Genomic DNA, 18,102 nt, shown 5'->3' with positions numbered 1-18,102 from the left:
CTCTCTCTCTCCCTGCTTCTCAAATAAATAAAAAAATTTGAAATGAATTTTGGAGGGGACACTATATTGTTCAAATTGTACGCCATACTATTAAACTTCTGTCTGGTTTTCCATTAATCCATCTTTCTTTAAAGGGATCTGTTCCAACTACAAAGTCAGAAAGGGCAGAGGACAAATTATTTTTTTCTTCGCCAACGGTATTTTCAAACCTTAAATCCCACATCTGCATCTTAATGTATTTTAAGGGTTTTTAAAGGACAGCAGGTGCATGGAGGAACTCTGAATGGTATACTTCAGATGAGATACTTGTCATTGATTATAAGTTCCACCTTTTATGCCCTACAGATTTAAGTTCAGTTCCTTGAAAGCCTACTGATTGCATTATAATGAGCATTTGCAAAATTCAGTGTGGGAAGGAGGAGGCACTGTTAGTATAGTTCTCTGGCATATGCTTATTTTAAAAGGCTTGGGAATTCCACATGGTGAGTTCATTTATGTAAAAATGTTATATCTTGTTAAATTGTTATGGCACTGACAAATTCACTGGGTACAACTTCTCGAATAAAGCATACCATATGGAACACTCTGGAAAAATAGATGTAATGAAAAGAAGAAGAGTTGATCTTTTATGTCTGTAAATTCATAAAATACTGAGATCTTTGAGTATTAATCTATATACTAAAAAGAGTGACTCAGAGTTTATTTATTTAGTTTTGCTTTTATAAGTAACTGATAATCAGTCGATGCAAAAGTTCAAATGTACAAATAGCACTAAAGGTTATAATGATCCCTACAATTTTACTCCATTCTTGAGAGTCACTATTATTATATTTGTGTGTATGTGTAGCATTTACCTGCATATGTATAGATCTAACTGTATGTTCTGTTTTGAATAAACTCTTAGCTAAGTGGAAATTAGCAGAGGGGAAAATTAGTTGTAGCATTTTTCACCTTGTCTCATTGAGAGGTAGAATGGATCTCGGTCACTTATGTTGAAGCTGGGCCAACCTCTTCACTGGCCTTGACCACTGTGATGCAAAGAGAAGCGATTCTGCCAATTCTGAACCCAGGCCTCCAGGGCCTTGCACTTTCCACTCTCACAGCGCTCCAAGTCTGAGTCAAGCATGAGATCAAGCCCAGGTGAGCCACCTGGAGCATGAGAGGAAAAAGGTCCCAGGCTTCCTGTCCTGTCACCAGGGAAATGCAAGTGTGAGCGCAGCCGGGTGGCAGAGCCCAGCGGAAACCATAAGAACTCCCCGTTGAGCTCAGCTCAAATTGGTGACCTGCAGAAATTTCAGTTAAATAAGTAGTTGTTTAAATAACTAAGTTTTGGAGTGGTTTGTTATCAGCAGTAGCTAACCGATACTAAAACATGGTATACAGTCTTATAAATTTTTTCTTTATTTTTTATGTTATAAAGAACTTGCCCTGCCAATACATTTAGTTCTTTTTAACAATTAAATAATATTCTTTACTGTGGATATCCCTTAGTTTACTTAATATTTCCTCTGTGGAGGGCATCTAAGTTGTTTCTTTCTTCCTGCCCACCTGCCTCTCCTCTCTCTCTCTCTCTCTCCTCTCTCTCTTTCTCTCTCTCCTTTCTCTCTCTCTCTCGTATTGTAAGTCAGTGCCCTTATAGCTTTTGCAAATGCTTAATCTTATTGTGTCTTTTCTCTGCTAGTATTGATTATGGTATCCTTTGAATTAGCTAAAATTTGCTTGGACTGTCACAACAAAATACCACAGACTGCATAGCTTAAATAATAGAAATTAATTTTCTCCAGCTCTACAGATGGCAAGTTCAAGATCAAAGTCCCAGCAAGACTGATTTCTGGTGAGGCCTGGCTCCTTAGCAGGCACACAGATGACCTCCTTCTTGCTGTGTCCCCTCAAAGCCTTTCCTCTATGCACCTGTGGGGAGAGCTCTCCGGCTTCTCTTCCTCTTCTTGTCCTATTGAATCGGGGCCCCACCCTGTGACCTCATTAACCTTAATTACCTCCATGAAGGCTCTGTCTCCAAATACAGACACACTGGAATGTAGGGCTTCAGTGTATGAACTGTGGAGGAAGATGATTCTGTCCATAACACTGTTGGGGAATAGTAACAGCACAGCTGATTTTTTCTGCTTTATCCCATTTCTAAATTTGCATTAAAGATAGCATTATAATTTTTTATCTGGAGAAATAATGTGGGCAAAATATGCAAAAGAAGCCTAAGTGTTATGCAAATCAGAGTCATTGGAGAGGTTTATTTTAAAAATAGAGGTACCAGTTCACTGGTAGTCTTAGACCAGAGGCTCCAACAGTACATGTTCATTGAAGCTTAACAGAATTGCCACAAGAGCTTTGTGTGTGTGTGTGTGTGTGTTGTGTGCCTCAAATGTTTGAAAGTAATTGCATTTAATACTACGTAGAGAAGTAGTTTAGGTCCAGAAAGCCTCCATTCATTGCCTTCCACTTTCTCTCAGGAAAGATATGCTGGTTAGTGTTGGGCATATTTAATATAAACAGCATATAAATAGCAACGTATCTGTCTGTGTTATTTTGAAGATTTTGTGTTATTCTCCTTAAATAAGATGGAAACTACTTCAATAAATAGGAATCTCAAGTTTTTGCTGTCTCAAGGAAGTAGGCAAACTGTTATGGCTATAAAGTAGTCATAATTCCCATTCTATGATGGATTGAAAGTTTTGGGGGCAAATATTCCATTTTAAGTCACTAACAAATAGTGTCTGCCAAAAATTATTCTCACACATTTAAATTTTGTTCTTCTCAGATTTACCAAAGACTACAATACATCCCCTGTTAAATGTAGAAAATAAAAAACCTTGGGAAACAAGACTTCCTCATGCAAGAGTTTATAGATGGATGCCTACTTCTTTGATTAATAAAAGCAAAAAGCCTTTCTTGACTCAGAAACGTTTTTCAAACCACTATGGAATAACAACTATGACTTTCCACTTTTTAATTTTATTGCTGGATTGGAAAAGATGAGTCTGGACAATACCTACCCCAGGAGGATATTATTCTACGAATAAGGGCCCAGCACGACATTTATGAGAAAGCCATGGTCCTCCTGCATTGAACGGATTGGTGCTCAGCCAGTGGGCCCCAGAACGCTGCGAATAAAGACACCTTCTCCACCGGGCGGTAAGCAGCAGTGCGGAGGGCAGCCTCTGCCCACGGAACCCGAGGACATGCTCGGAACCTGCCCTGGCAGCACACAGATGCTGACAATGAAGTCTCTTCCCCACTCGCCTCCCGCCTTGGCCATCTACTGCCTCTGCGTGCTACAGATTCCCTCCCCAGGTAAGGGTGAGGGTGGGAAGAGTGAGGCTGACCTCAATTCCTCATTCTGGAAATGTCAAGTTTTATTCCCCCACCTACTCCTTTTTCACTCGCTTTCTGGCTTCCTGTTTGTTTCTAAGCTGTTGAGAGAGAATAGAGAGGGAGATGCCACAACTTTTCGCCCAAAGAAAGTTTCCCTGTGAGACAGTCTTGTAACAGCGCTTGTCCCGGGCAACCCTGGAGGTGCGAGGCTCAGAACTGGGAAGGGTGCGGCTCAGCCTCCCTTGGGAGAAGACCCCGTTTTGACCGTTTGTGCTCCTTGGATTCCAAGGAGAGAAGAGCAGGAGGTAAAACTGAGCTCACGGGTGAGCTCCAAGACTGGGAATAGAGGAGCAGTTGGAACTAGACGGGGATCCCAGGATCCCAGAGCGCCAGGGCCAGGGCGCTGTCTGCAGTGCTGCTGACCAGGCGCCGGCTTCCTTCATCAAGCCCAGGGAACCAGCGCACGTGTAGGAAGGGGGTGGGTGGGGGGCGAGGTGAGCGCCCCATCTCCCGGGGAACTCACGGTAGAATGCAGCGGGGCAGTGTGCGAGGGCAGAAAAGCTACGGCAGGAAACACAGACTATTTCAAAATTTCGGATGTTTCCATAAGATTTTTGATTTAACAAGAAAATAGATTTCAAACAACGTGTTTGTGTGATCGTGCCATGTAGTGTAATCGCTAAACCTGGGCAATTCAAGGACCAGTGCAGGTCGTCTGGTTCAATCTCTCCTGGTGTAGGGATCTCTATGGGCTCCCCGCAGATCCTACAGATTCTATTTAACTATTTGCAGTGACCTGCAAGCACTACCTGCTAAGACAGCCAATTGCTGCCTCTTCTGGGCGCCAGCAGAATTGTATTTATAGTATTACCTTTCTATCTGTCTATATATTTATATCTACCTCCCCCTTTTTCTAAATTTATTTTATATTCCCCGAGGACAGGTTGCTGTGGTCTTAACCTTTATATTAACACAACCTGTGAGTAAATGGGTAAATGAGTCCAATCATCAAAAAAATTTTTACACCAAGCTGATAGCTGATCACATGTAACTGAAGCCTGCTCTTTGTGGATAAGTAATATCTCTTACTTATGAAAGTTCTCAAAATAGTTGAAGGTAGTTAACATACATTTCCTAATTTTTCTCTTTCCATGAAAAAGTGTACTCAGTTATTTTAACTCTGCTTCACATCCTATCATTTTGAGTTGGACTATTATAGTTCAAGATTGAGCACTATTATTTGATTAGATCATAATATTGTCTTAGCTTTTTCTTGGTTCACAAAAGAACTGCAGGGAACAAAATAATACCCAGTCTTTTAAAAATATATACAAATTACTCTTGAGCTACATATTCCCTGTCCTATATTTATAGAACATTAAGTTCAGCATTTTACATTTTCTGCTTAATTTTATCTTGTTTCGACCTATCCAATTAGTTTCTTCACCTGCACTTGCGATATTAGCCATTCCTCCATTATATTCCACACATGAGAAGAGGTGTTCATTTAAGTCAGACAAAAGTTGACAGCTCATGCTGATGACAGCTGTCCCCAGAGCCCTGCCTGGAGGGTCTACTCAGCGCAAAGACAGGTATCTGTGTGTCTGGAAAGTTACCAGGGTGATCCTGGGGCACTATTCCAGATATCCCATCCACATAAATTCCATCAAGATACAAACTTTGTTGTTATGTAGGTATTCCTTCCCCCACCCCACCCCGCCCCTTTTCTGAGTTGCTAACCCCCATAGTGAAAACCTCTGGTGAATTAAAAGCCATACTGTTTTTAATGAATTTAAGTGCAAATCTCAGATTTGCTAGTGATAGGTAGAATGTGTGTGTGTGTGTGTGTGTGTGGTGTGTGAATTGTAAACCCTATTCATAGCATTGGATCCTTCCATTGGCTTCTTATATGGTTCTTCTGTGGTTGATTGCTTTAATAGAATGTCTGCGTGGTTTTCACAGTAAAGATTTAAAAGTAAATGTTATGATTGCTTTTCTACAACAGTTTTATGATTTCTCACCATAGGGTTTCCTCAACCTTTAGCTTGCCATCTGGATGACCTGGATACTGTGCAACTTGAGGTATGCTATTGTTCAGTAAAGTGAAATTTTTATTTAGCCTGAACCTTGAATATATCATGTGGATAATAGTGTTCACTTAAAACTATTTTAAGATCAGATTTTTGGCTGCAGCAAAACCTCACTATTGTCATTTCCATGGTCTCATTTAAGGCATCCTGAGAGCTGTGCTGAAATTCACTGCCAATATGTGAGAAGATAATGCAAGGTTCATAAATGGGACAATTTTAGAATCTTAAATATGTTATAATAGAATTCCATTAACTAGGGAATTTATACTTTGATTAATCTTTCTCATTTTATTTTTTTAGCAGCTGGCATATTGTCTGAGGCAGTGGGCAATTCTCTCAAGCCAACGCAAGGTACTATATGTATGTATATTACATGTATTACATACATATATATATAACAGTTGTAACATTGCATATGTTTACACCACAATTAATATTTGTAATAAATACAGTCTTTTGTTACTCCCAGCAGAAGGCTGTTTGTGTGTGTCTGTGTGAATATAGTTTTAGGAAATATCAAATGAATCTCATATATAAATTCTCATAAAATATTGGTAATTCCTGTGTATTTTTGCAGCTATCATAATCATATATAGCAATTCCTATTTTTTGAGATTTTGCTTTTTATGGTTTCCTGTAGTCAGCCTCAGTCTGAATATATTAAATGGAAAATTCCAGAAAGAAATAATTCATCAGTTTCACATTTTGTGCAATTCTGAGCATCATGAATAAATCTTGCTCCATTCTTCTCTATCCTACCAAAGACATGAATCATTTCTCTGTCCAGTGTATCAACTTCTGTATATACTACCCATCTATTAGTCACTTAGTAGCTATCTATTTCAGTTATCAGATGAACTGTCATGGTATTGTAGGGCTTGTGTTTAAGTAATTCTTATTTTACTCAATAATGTTCCCAAAACACAAGAATAGTGATGGCAGAAATTTTATTACACTACATTATTTAATAGTTGTTCTATTTCATTATTAGTTACTGTTTTTAATTTCCTTCTCTGGATAATTTATAAATTAAACTACCATAGGTATGTGTGTATATAAAAAATAGTATGCATAGGATTCAGTCCTATCTGAGGTTTCAGGCATCCACCAGGGGTCTTGGAATGTATCCCCAAAGGATAGGTGGGGACTAATGTAAATATATATAATTAATTTAATTGTCTATGTCATGTTATACCATATCATACTATACATCACAAACATATACAGTGTTATTATATAGCAGTTCTCCATGATAATAGAGCACATGTAAAGAACTTAACAGTAACTACAGCAACCACAAAAAGAAATAATTTGAATAGATGTAAAGTCAATGTTGACTTAATAAAAAAATACAAAAAAGTAGTCTTAGGATTGCCCGTGACCCTCAGCACAGCCCATACGTTTTCCCCTTGAGCCGATTTCCTTTACCTCCCTCACTTGCTCTAACCTTCAGCTACAGCCACATTGAACCTTTTATTATTTCCCCAATGCACAAGGCCTTTTATGCCTTTGCAAAGCCTTTTCTTTAGTCACAAATGCCTCTGCCTCCTCACAGACAGTGGTTAACAGCCCAGACGCTAATAAAAAAAAATCAACTGGGTTCAAAACCCAGCTTTATCCAACCTTGGCAGTGTCATTATCTCTCTGTGCCTTGGTTCCTTGTCTATAATGTGGGGTAAGAGTTGTACCAGCCCTCTAATATCCCCATGAGGATTGGTTAGGCACTGTGGCGTGCTTTCAGCAGTATCCAGAATGTGGTAAATGCCAGCCCTTGGGTGCCAGCTGTTACTATCACCTCTCCATGGACTGATCCTCTTTCCTCAAGACCCATACATCCCTTTCTCTCTAAAATTTCATAAATATACCATGCCCACTTCTCCTTATTTTCAGTTTACCATTATGAGTCCGTTTGAAGACAGCCATCATCTCTCATCTTTAGAAAGCATATTTACAGCCCTGGTACCTAGAGCAAAGTGCACGCTGAGAGCTCAGAGTTCTTTCTCTGGTTGCTCCCACTACCCCAACTTGCACTAAAGGGGCTCTCCTCTCCCTCACAAGAAGGCAATCAGTTTCATCATTTCCAAATGCAGAAGAACAAGGGGTTTCTTGGTGAACAGCACTAGCATTTTTTAAAGAAAGATAGTTGGGGGCCGGTGCCATGGCTCACTTGTGGCACCAGCATCCCATATGGGCACCAGGTTCTAGTTCTGATTGCTCCTCTTCCAATCCAGCTCTCTGCTGTGGCCCGGGAGGGCAGTGGAGGATGGCCCAAGTGCTTGGGCCCCTGCACCCACGTGGGAGACCAGGAGGAAGCACCTGGCTCCTGGCTTTGGATTGGTGCAGCGCCAGCAGTAGTGGCCATTTTGGGGGTGAACCAGCGGAAGGAGGACCTTTCTCTATGTCTCTCTCTCCATCTATAACTCAGTCAAATTAAAAAAAGATATTTGAGAGGCAGAGTTACAGACAGAGAGAGGGAAAGAAAGAGAGACACCTTTCATCTGCTATTTCACTCCCCAAATGGCCGCGATGGCTAGGACAGGGCTAGGCAAAACACAGGAGACTAGAACTCCATCCGGGTCTCCCACGTGGGTGCAGCAGCCCAAGTACCTGGGTCATCTCTGCTGCTTTCCTAGGCATATTGACAGGGAGTTAAGCAGCTGGGACTTGAACCGGTGCTCCAATATTAACCCACTGTGTCATAACACCAGATCCAAAAACAGTTATTTATTGAGAGCATACCTTGTGCCAGGTGCTGGGGATACATCAGAGACTCAGACAAATAAAACCACCTGCTGTCATGGAACTTTAATTCCAGTTGGGGAAATTAACATGATAGATAGTAAAATTTAAGAAAATATTTTTATAAAGCAGAAAATATGTGTATGAAATGTTGAGAGGGTTCATTAGCACCAGGGAAAGCATCTTAAGATTTCTCATTATTTTTTGGTCTAAAAATAAAGCATGAAGTTGAAGAGCATGGTCCCCAAAAGCTGTTTACTCAATAGCTGTTCATGAACACACACACACACACACACACACACACACACACACTGCTGTGAATGGATATTGGGAAGAAGATCAGGAACTGAAAAAAATAGTAAATATTTTCAGCTGGTTCTGATATGATGAGCATAAAAGGAAATAGTTCATTTTCCCAGAGTCATTGCTATTAGCAGTGTTAGGTGGCAGGAGCCCAAGTACTCAAGCCATCTTCCACTGCTTTCCCAGCCACATTAGCAGGAAGCTGGATCAGAAGTCGAGCAGTTCGTGCTCTGAGATGGGATGCGGTAGCTTACCCTGCCATGTGGCAACACTGACCCAGCTTGTCTGCAAAGTTACATTGGAGTTTTGCTCCTATGCATCAGAGTGTAGATTTTCCCCTGAAGTTTGAAAAGACAAAAGATTATGTTTTAAAATAATGATGTATTACTGGCAACTCTGTTTGTTATAAGACCCAACATCAGCTATAGTCTCATTAAATTTGTGTAATGAAGCAATTTCTTTTTAGATGGTCAGTTTATTTCATCAAATTTAGGTAAACCCAGTAAGGTCCATGGTGTGTACCTTATATTGAAAAACTCTTCCATGTCTGCCCACCCCGTAACTTAGCCCTGCAACTCTCTTTCCAGGATAACCAAGACATCTACAAAAGGGTGAGTACCATCCTGCGCCATGATGGGAATGCAGCTTTCGCATTTAGAACAAGTGACACTTAGTACTAACATCACTTTTTGTCTCATTCAGTTTTTATTCCATTACTCCAGAGCCCAGGAGCCAACAAATCCAGTTAAAGCCGGGGTCAGTATTTGATCTTAACCCTCTTTCTGTGACGTGGCTCTCCTCTCATGCCTTTTATCCTTCCCTAGTAAACATGTGCAGGTGTGTAGACAGGCAAAGAGTCTCCCTGGGAAGCAGCTGCTCACCGGCTTTTCCCTGGGCTACAAGGATTCTCTCTGTCCCCTTTGAGATGGGGCTGTTAAGTGGTTCACAGATCCAAAAAATTAGAGAATCAGTTACACAAAAGGAAAAACAAGTAAGAAGTAGATTTTTATGATGCACTTGGATGAACAAGAGGAGTTTGGTAAACTCGGTGCTCCTTCACATTCTTTCTTCTTTTAAGATTGATTTTACTTATTTGAAAGGGAGATTTAGAGAGAGAGAGAGAGAGAGAGAGAGAGAGAGGTCTTCCATCTGCTGGTTCATTCCCCAAATGGCCTCAATAAAGTTGGGAGCCAGGAGCTTCTTCCAGGTCTCCCACGTGGGTGCAGGGGCCCAAGTACTTGGGCCCATCCTCTGCTGCTTTGTCAGGCCCATTAGCAGGGAGCTGGATTGGAAGTGGAGCAGCTGGGACTTGAACCACTGCCCATAAGGGATGCCTGCAGGCAGTGGCTTAACCTGCTGCACCACAACACTGGTTGGACATTATTTCTTAGGGTTTTCTGTTTTTTAAATGTTGAAAAGTGCACTGGGGCCAGCGCTGTGGCATAGCCGGTAAGGCTGCTGCCTGCAGTGCTGGCATCCCACATGGGTGCCAGTTCAAGTCCTGGCTGCTCCACTTCTGATCCAGCTCTCTGCTATGGCCTGGGAAAGCAGTAGAAGATGGCCCAAGTCCTTGGGCCCCTGCGCCTGTGTGGGAGACCTGGAAGAAGCTCCTGGCTCCTGGTTTCAGATTGGCTCAGCTCCTGCCATTGCGGCCAATTGGGGAGTGAACCAGCGATTGGAAGACCTCTCTCTCTCTCTCTGCCTCTCCTTTTCTCTCTGTGTGTAACTTGGCTTTCAAATAAATAAATAAATCTTTAAAACAAAAAAAAGAGTGCTTTAGTGATCCATGGGTGACTGACTTCTGTAGTTGTCACAGTGTGTATTAGGTGCAAAATGAAATTAAAAGATAAGTTGATTCTTGTGGAAAAATGCTAAAATCATACATACATATAAGTATGTACAATGGTGGAAATGGCAACCGTCACCTCCAGCTTCCCTGTTATGAGTTTGCGTTACCCCTGGGAGCAGCTTGTGCAGGTAGATTTCTGTGAGGATCTGAGTGGAGGACTATATAGAACATTCTTTTAAATTCATGTGCCCTGCCACAGTAACTGGAATCCTGTCATTAGAAAGCCACTTATGTACATTAACCCACACTTTGAGTCTTTAAAAAGATCCTTAAAATAGCCAATACTCAGCAAAATATAAAAATAAAATCCCCAGGAGGCAAAGACTCATCAGTAGTACAGGTGTAGGAGTGGGTATCTGCAGATGTTTGGGCCACAGGCACCAAAAAGGCAGAAGGGACCGCGCAAGGGGAGAGAGAACTGTGTAACACAGTTGACTTCTACTCTACACCAAAGCTCACGGAAGGATGCATGAGTTGCTGATAAGGACCAAGGTGTCTGCCTGCGTGTGTGTGGCAGTCAGGCAAGGATAGGAAAACAGCACCAGGGACTAGGAGAGCAGACCAGGGGCGCCAGCCAGGAGCTGCACAGAGATGCTTCTAATGAACCTCCTTTCTCGGAGGACGGAGCGCTGAGGGTTAACACAGATGAACGTCTGATGTGCCCCAGGGGACCGTTTCTGGCATGTATTGGAATTGAAACCCATCAAGGCAAGTGGTCTTTTATTGAACACATAAAACTTTAAAGCTCAGCCTGGGAAATGGATTCTACTCTGAAAATGAAAGCCATTTGTAAGGGAAGAAAGTTTTAAAAAAATGCATAGCCCTAGGCCTTCAGAACAGTGCTGGACGTGGCCGCAGGACCCTCTCGGCGCCTCTCTCTTGCAGTTCCTTCCCGTGCACCCTTTACTGCGCCTGGCCGCCAAGATCGCCCGCAGGAGGATGAAGACGGTCCTGCAGCGAGTAGGTGCCTTATCTTCTTCCGCCGTGTTTTATGTAACCCAGTGCCACTGCTTTGGGGCTTGCCAGCCTTTTTCTCCTTCGCTGTCAAATCCTACCTTGGGAAGGAGCTCTGGGAAGAACATCCGGTGCTTTGAACTTGCACAAATTCCTAGACCTCCGGAGCCTCAGTCTCCCCCCGCTGTGACCCACAAGGTGGCTCAAGCACCCACTTGCTCAAGCACTCCTCTCTTGCTTTCATCCGTAAATTGCTTGTTTGTTTGTGTTCCACTTCCCCACACTTCCTCCTCACTTGAAATTTGCCCTTGGCTCTGTCCTCTGCTTCCCATGGTCCCACCTGTCCTGTGTCTTGTGTCCATATCACAGAGGTCCCCCCCCCCCGTTTTAAAGATTATTTATTTTACTTGACAAGCCAAATGAGAGAGCGAAAGAGTTTGAGAGAGAGAGAGAGAATCTGTCAATCTTTCATCTGGTTCACTCCCCAAATGACTGCCATGGCCAGGTCTGGAAGCCAGAAGCCCAGAACTCCATCTGGGTCTCTCATGTCGGTGCAGGAGCCCAAGCACCTGGGCCATCCTCCACTGCTTTCCCAGGCACATTAGAAGGAAGCTGGATCAGAAGTGGAGCAGCCACGGGACTTGAACCAGCACTCCAAAATGGGATGCCAGCAGTGGAGGTGGTGATTTAATGGGCTGCACCATATCACTGGTCCCAGTTTTTCCTTTTTAAATTTTTCTTTTTAAAATAAGTTTAGAGATGACCTGTTCAGAATATTAATCAGGATTTAGTTGCCCAGTAGTAAAATCAAAATTGGTTGTGTTCACCCTGAGCCCAGGTAGTCTCTCCATCTCATTCTGGTTTATCCAGGACTTTTCTGGTTTTAGCTCTGAAAATCTGACTCCCCAGGAAACTTCCCACCCCTGGCCAATCTAAGCTCAGACACTTGTTATCTGAGCCCCTCCTGATCACACACTTCTGGGTCAAGGATGACTCCATCCTTATACCAGACCACAGGCAAGAAAGAAAAAGAAAAGAAAAGAAAAGAAAAAACTGGAGAAGGTGAAATGGCTTCGTCTTGAAAGTTTGCCTAAATCTGGGGTCCATTTCAGAAGTGGGCTGTTAGGAGGCACAACAAATTTAACAGATCTGGACGCAAACGGGAGCTCAGTGCAGAAAAGAACGCTGGCATGGCGGCCGTCACCGCGGCTCAGTAGGCTAATCCTCCGCCTGCAGCGCCAGCACACAGGGTTCTAGTCCCAGTCGGGGCGCCGGATTCTGTCCCGGTTGCCCCTCTTCCAGGCCAGCTCTCTGCTGTGGCCCAAGTGCTTGGGCCCTGCACCCCATGGGAGACCAGGAGAAGCACCTGGCTCCTAGCTTCAGACCAGCGCGGTGCGTTGGAGGGTGAATGGAGGGTGAACCAATGGCAAAGGAAGACCTTTCTCTCTGTCTCTCTCTCACTGTCCACTCTGCCTGTCAAAAAAAAAAAAAAAAAAAAAAAAAAAAAAAAAAAACAGAACAGAGAACAGAATGCTGGCTTCCCAAGCAGGGGCCTGTGCCTGGCCACTGCCGTTCTGCACCTGACCTCTGAGGGCCTGAGAGGAGGGGCAGAACCACAGCAGGACAATGGCGAGGTCACGGATGCGGTTCTCCTTGAACTAACCTGTGCCTCATTCCCCTGCAGGACTCCAGAGCTGCTGCGGTGGGCTTTATCAAGAAGGTATGTGAGTTCTATCCAGAACCAACCCCTGAAGAAAGCTCTAGAAAGAAAGCCAGGACAGTGCTTGGAGCCAGGCCACCCTGGAGCCCCTCTAACATCTTCTTCTGGGAAGAATGGTTTTCATAAGGTGACTCTGAACATCTTCTCTGGAGATGAGCATTGAAGTTCAGGTTCCCTGGGTTTGCCCTGGATACACAGGGATCACAGGCAATGATTCTGGCTGTGGTTGTTCAAAATGTAGAAAATGACATAGTATTTGTATATACCCCCTGCATATACTTGAAATCATCTCTAACTGGCTTATAATATCTAACACAATGTAGATGCTATGTAAATAGTTGTTATGCTGTATTGTTTAGGGAATAATGTCAAGAAGAAAAAGTGTGCCAATACTGACACTGTATTTTTTCTGAATGTTTTTGATCCCTGGTTGGTGCAGTCTGTGGATGCAGAACCTGTGGTGATTGTGGGCTGACTATACGCATCTTGTTTCACCATGAGTCACACGGGCCATCTGCTCTTGGGGCTTTGCTGTGTCTGCTGCAGAGGCTCACAGGCAGTATACAGAGTTAGGGAGAGGCATTGCCAGGGACACCAACCCCACACACTTAACAGTGCATCAGAGTCACCTGCTTAAAATTCAAATTACTGGGCCCCACCTCAGAGATGCCAGTAGCCCCAGAGGGGCTGACAGGATGCATTTCTACCAAGTTCCAGGTATTGTTGCTGTTGCTGCTAGTCTGGGACCACCTTTTTGTTGTTGTTGTTGTTTTTAAATAGTTATCCACTTCCATTTTGTTTGAAAGGCAGAGAAACACACAGGGAGACAGAGAGAAGACATCCACCCATTGATTTACTCCTCAAATGCCCAGAGCAGCTAGGGCTGGGCCAGGCCAGAGCCAGGAGCCTGGAACTCAATCTAGGTATAGGGCTAAGTTTAGGGTTAGGGTTAAGGTTAGGTTTAGGGTTAGGGCTAGGACTGGGGCTAGGGCTAGGGCTAGGGCTAGGGCTAAGGCTAGGTTTAAGGTTAGGGTTAGGGTTAAGGTTAGGGTTAGGGCTAGGACTGGGGCTAGGGCTAGGGCTAGGTTTAAGGTTAGGGTTAGGGTTAAGGTTAGGGTTAGGGCTAGGACTGGGGTGTCAGGGACCCCAGTACTTGAGGCATCACTGCTGCCTCCTATGGTGCACAACAGCAGGGAACTGTGTTGAAGGTGAGATGCAGGTGAACTAAGGGACATCTTAACACGTGTGCCAAATGCCTGCCCCTGGGCCACCTCTTTTTTTTTAAAGATTTATTTATTTATTTGAGAGGCAGAGTTACAGACATAGAGAGGGAGAGAGAGAGAGAGAGAGAGAGAGAGAGAAGTCTTTCATTGGCTAGTTCATTCCCCAAATGGCTGCAATGGCTAGAGCTGGGCCAATCTGAAGCCAGGATCTAGGAGCCTCTTCTGGGACTCCCACATGGGTGCGGGGGCCCAAGGACTTGGGTCCTCTTCTGCTGCTTTCCCAGGTACATTAGCAGGGAGCTGGATCAGAAGTGGAGCATCAGGGGTTTGAACAGCGCCCATATGGGATGCTGGCGTTGCAGGCAGCAGCCTCACTCACTAAGCCGCAGCGCTGGCCCCAAGACCACCTCTTTTGAAAATTGTTCCTAGAGTAATTTTTGAGGGACCTTTGATGTGACCTGGTTGCATAACAGTTTATGTTTTTATGTTGCAGGATCATGCTGCCACCTTGGGACGACCATTTTTCCTTTACAGGGTACGGCACGCTTCCTTCCTCCCTTCCTTCCTTCTTTTGATTTATTCATTTATTTATTTGAAAGGCAGAATGAGAGAGAGAGAGAGAGAGAGAGAGAGAGAGAGAGAGAGAGCTTCCATCCACTGATTCTCTTCCCAAATGGCCACAATGGCTGGGGTTGGTTCAGAATGAAGTCAGGAGCCAGGAACTCCATCCAGGTCTCCTACATGGGTGGCAGAGATCAAAGTACTCGAGCTGTCTTCAGCTGTTTTCCCAGGTGCTAATTAATGGGAGCTGGATCAGAAGTGGAGCAGCCGGGAATTGAACTGGTGGTCCCACATGGGATGCCAGTGTTGTAAGAGCCAGCTTCAGCTTAACCTGCTGTGCCACAATGCCAGCCCCATGGTTTCTCTCATTTCTGCTTGCCTCTGCTTCGCTGCAGCCATCCCAGGGATGGAGTTACTGCAGAATAGGCCCCACCAGGACCCCATGTGAACTAGTGAGTAATTATGGGAATTCTCTCACTCTGTACGTAGGGTGTGGCTCTCAGTCAATATCACCTACAACCTTGAAAGAAGGGTCCATGTGGACAGAGGCTGAGAGTGCACAGATCTGGGAGCGCAGAGAGGCGGGGCAGGGTGTTCTGCTGATGGATAGACTTGTGGACAAACCTGAGTCTACGCTCCTGAGCCTGGGAGTCCAGGATCTGTGGACCCCAGAGCACTCTGACAAGAGGAGTCCAGGCACCATCCTCTTCTCCTGGGGTGATGCAGAAGTCTCACAAACGTCCCAGACTCACAGAGTTTTAGGTTTTTTTTTTTTAAGATTTATTTTATTTATTTGAAAGACAGAGTTACAGAGAGAGGTAGAGACAGAGAGGTCTTCCATCCGTTGGTTCACTCCCCAGTTGGCCACATCGGTCAGAGCTGTGCCAATCCAAAGTCCCGAGCCAGGAGCTTCTTCCGGGTCTCCCACACAAGTGCAGGGGCCCAAGGACTTGGGCCATCTTCTACTGCTTTCCCAGGCCATAGCAGAGAGCTGGATCAGAAGTGGAGCAGCTGGGACTAGAACTGGCGCCCATATGGGATGCTGGCGCTTCAGGCCAGGGCTTTAACTCACTGCACCACAGCACCGGCCCCCAGTTTTAGTTTTTGATCCGCTATTCATTATCTGCACTCCCCTCCCTCCAACCTCAGTGCTTTCATCAGAAATGAGTGAATCAGATCAGAGCCATGCCCCTGCCCCTTGCCACCCACATGCTGTGGGTGACTGGCAGGAAGAATCGGATGAGACTGGAAAACACTGCGTTCAACATTCACAAAGGTGTGCAGCGCACCCTGGCCCATCACAGGCTCCAGGAATTTCCAGAGGAAAGCTCTGGATTCTCACGCTTCATCCTTTGCCTCCCTAACTTATCTGACCATGAAAATTCTTCCTGCCCCTCCCCCACTTCCACTGTAGGTAGCCCTTTTCGGTCTGCCAGACCTATTATGATGTTATGGGGGTGAACAGCCCTTACTGGGTGAGGAGAGGCATGGGTCTGCCAGCTGCAGCTCCTGTTCCTGGGGTAGTGTTTTCAGATTCCTCGCCATCCTGAGCACCCTGGCCATGTGTTTTCTGGAAAGTGCTCTGGGGAACAGTAGCTTGTCCTGACATCTCCAGGCTAAATGCTGTGATGGATGGCTTGTGGGTGCTTCCACCATGTGCGCAGAGGGTAAGGGGAGGAGATGGGGACAGTGTCCAGGTCCTAGGAGCAGGGATCCGTGAACTTGCACTATCTCAGGGCAAGGGTGGACCAGGTGCATCCCCAGGGAGGTGGTGTGAAAGCTCAGTGAGAAGAACAAGGTTTTAGGGCTCCCCAGGGAGAGGGTCTGAAACTAGAAACAGGCTGTGATGTCTTAGTTCCTGTAAGTCACTCATTTTATTTTTTTTCAGCCCAGGAATGGAAGAAGCATCAAAGACAAGGCCCAGTAGACAGCTCAAGGTCAGACTCAGTGTAGTTTTTCTATTGCAAGCAAATGTTGTGTGCCTGATAAGGGGGAGAGAGAGGCATTGTTTAAGGGAAGGGAGACCATGCAGAACCCCCAGGAACCCAGCCCTTCCATGTTCCAACTCATAGCACTGAAGAGACTCTGACCCCAGTCTAGCAGAAGTAGGCTGTCCATGGCAACATTATACTTCCACTTCTATGCCTGGCCACTGGGAATATATCAGCTCCAGCCAGCTGTGGCTGTGGTGGTGATGGAAGCTCCACACAGCCCCCCTGGGCTCCCAATCACTTCTCACCCGGACCCTTGGATGAGGAGAGCAGCACCCAGCCTGGCACGCTTGGATGATGCTCCCAGGCTCCCTGCAGTGGGGCACTTCCCAGCACAGCCACAAGGCTGTTCCCTCTGTTGGATGGTACCCGAGATCTAGAGTTTGTTTTTACGTTTAACTTCCACTTCCACTGTTTTCATGTATGTGTTTGAAAGACACAACGATAAAATGCAAGAGAGAGAGAGAGAGAGCGAGTGTGAAAGAGAGAGAGGGAGAGAGAGAGAGAGAGAGAGATAAAATGAAGAGAACAGAAAAATCTCCCATCTGCTAGTTTACTCTCCAAATGCCTGCAACGGCTGGGGCTGGACTAGGCCAAAACCAGGATCCATGAGCTTCCTCTAGTCTCCCATGTGTATGGCAGGGACCTAACTACTTCTGCCATCACCTGCTGCCTCCCAGAGTGTGCATTAGCAGGGAGCTGGAATTGGGAGCAAAGCTGGGACTCGAATCCAGGCACTCCCACTGGGATGCAGACAACCGAAGAGGTGTCTTAACTGCTGCACCAAACGCCCTTCCCAAAGAGACTTAGAGCTTGAATCTGGGGCATTTCCTTGGCCTTTGGGGCCCTGGAAGGGGAGGTCGATGGTGCACAAGGACAGCCGTGGGCCTCCCCTGTCTCTCATGGACGTGGGCCACTGTCCCGCTGATGTGCTGCAGCCTCCCTGGCCTGCTGGCCTCAACAGTGCCAGGTGCCGGAGGAAGCTGTCCCTCTGCTGGGAGACAGAACTACCCAGCAATACAAGGGGAGGGCATTCCCTAAGGCCACAGCAATTACACAAACTCAGTGGCTTAATTAGTTACAGCAAAACAAATCTTACAAGTACTGATTGCAGAGAAAGCAATCTGTGCATTTATGGCATGTCAAATTGAGGTGTAATTGTAAAGTATGGCTCATAATAACATGCCCACGGGCCTCATCTTGATTCTGAGAGTGATTTGTCTAAGCGGTACATTTTCCTTTTCTTTTTCAGGACTGAACGGCAAAGGAACAGTGGATCTGAGAAGGGCATCCAGGGGTTATTCTGAACAAATATCAAATTTGCTTTCTATGAACAAGATTT

The 18,102-nt window shown here is 45.0% G+C and overlaps 2 long non-coding RNA genes across 2 annotated transcripts; both read left to right on the top strand.

The window, feature by feature from the left end:
- Window positions 1-3,071: 3,071 nt before the first annotated feature.
- On the top strand, window positions 3,072-5,772 carry LOC138848704 (uncharacterized). Its single transcript, XR_011386803.1, has 3 exons — window positions 3,072-3,309; window positions 5,357-5,412; window positions 5,721-5,772. It is a non-coding gene; the product is annotated as an uncharacterized lncRNA (long non-coding RNA).
- Window positions 5,773-14,689: 8,917 nt separating this feature from the next.
- LOC138848552 (uncharacterized) lies at window positions 14,690-18,095 on the top strand. The gene is made up of 3 exons (XR_011386460.1): window positions 14,690-14,743; window positions 16,658-16,706; window positions 18,013-18,095. It is a non-coding gene; the product is annotated as an uncharacterized lncRNA (long non-coding RNA).
- Window positions 18,096-18,102: the final 7 nt, after the last annotated feature.

This window comes from Oryctolagus cuniculus, chromosome 2 (genome assembly GCF_964237555.1).
Source record: "Oryctolagus cuniculus chromosome 2, mOryCun1.1, whole genome shotgun sequence".
In the NCBI taxonomy this organism is placed as follows: Eukaryota; Metazoa; Chordata; class Mammalia; order Lagomorpha; family Leporidae; genus Oryctolagus; species Oryctolagus cuniculus.
The sequence above is the reverse complement of the archived record's forward strand: the minus strand, read 5'-3'. Positions and strand labels throughout refer to the sequence as shown.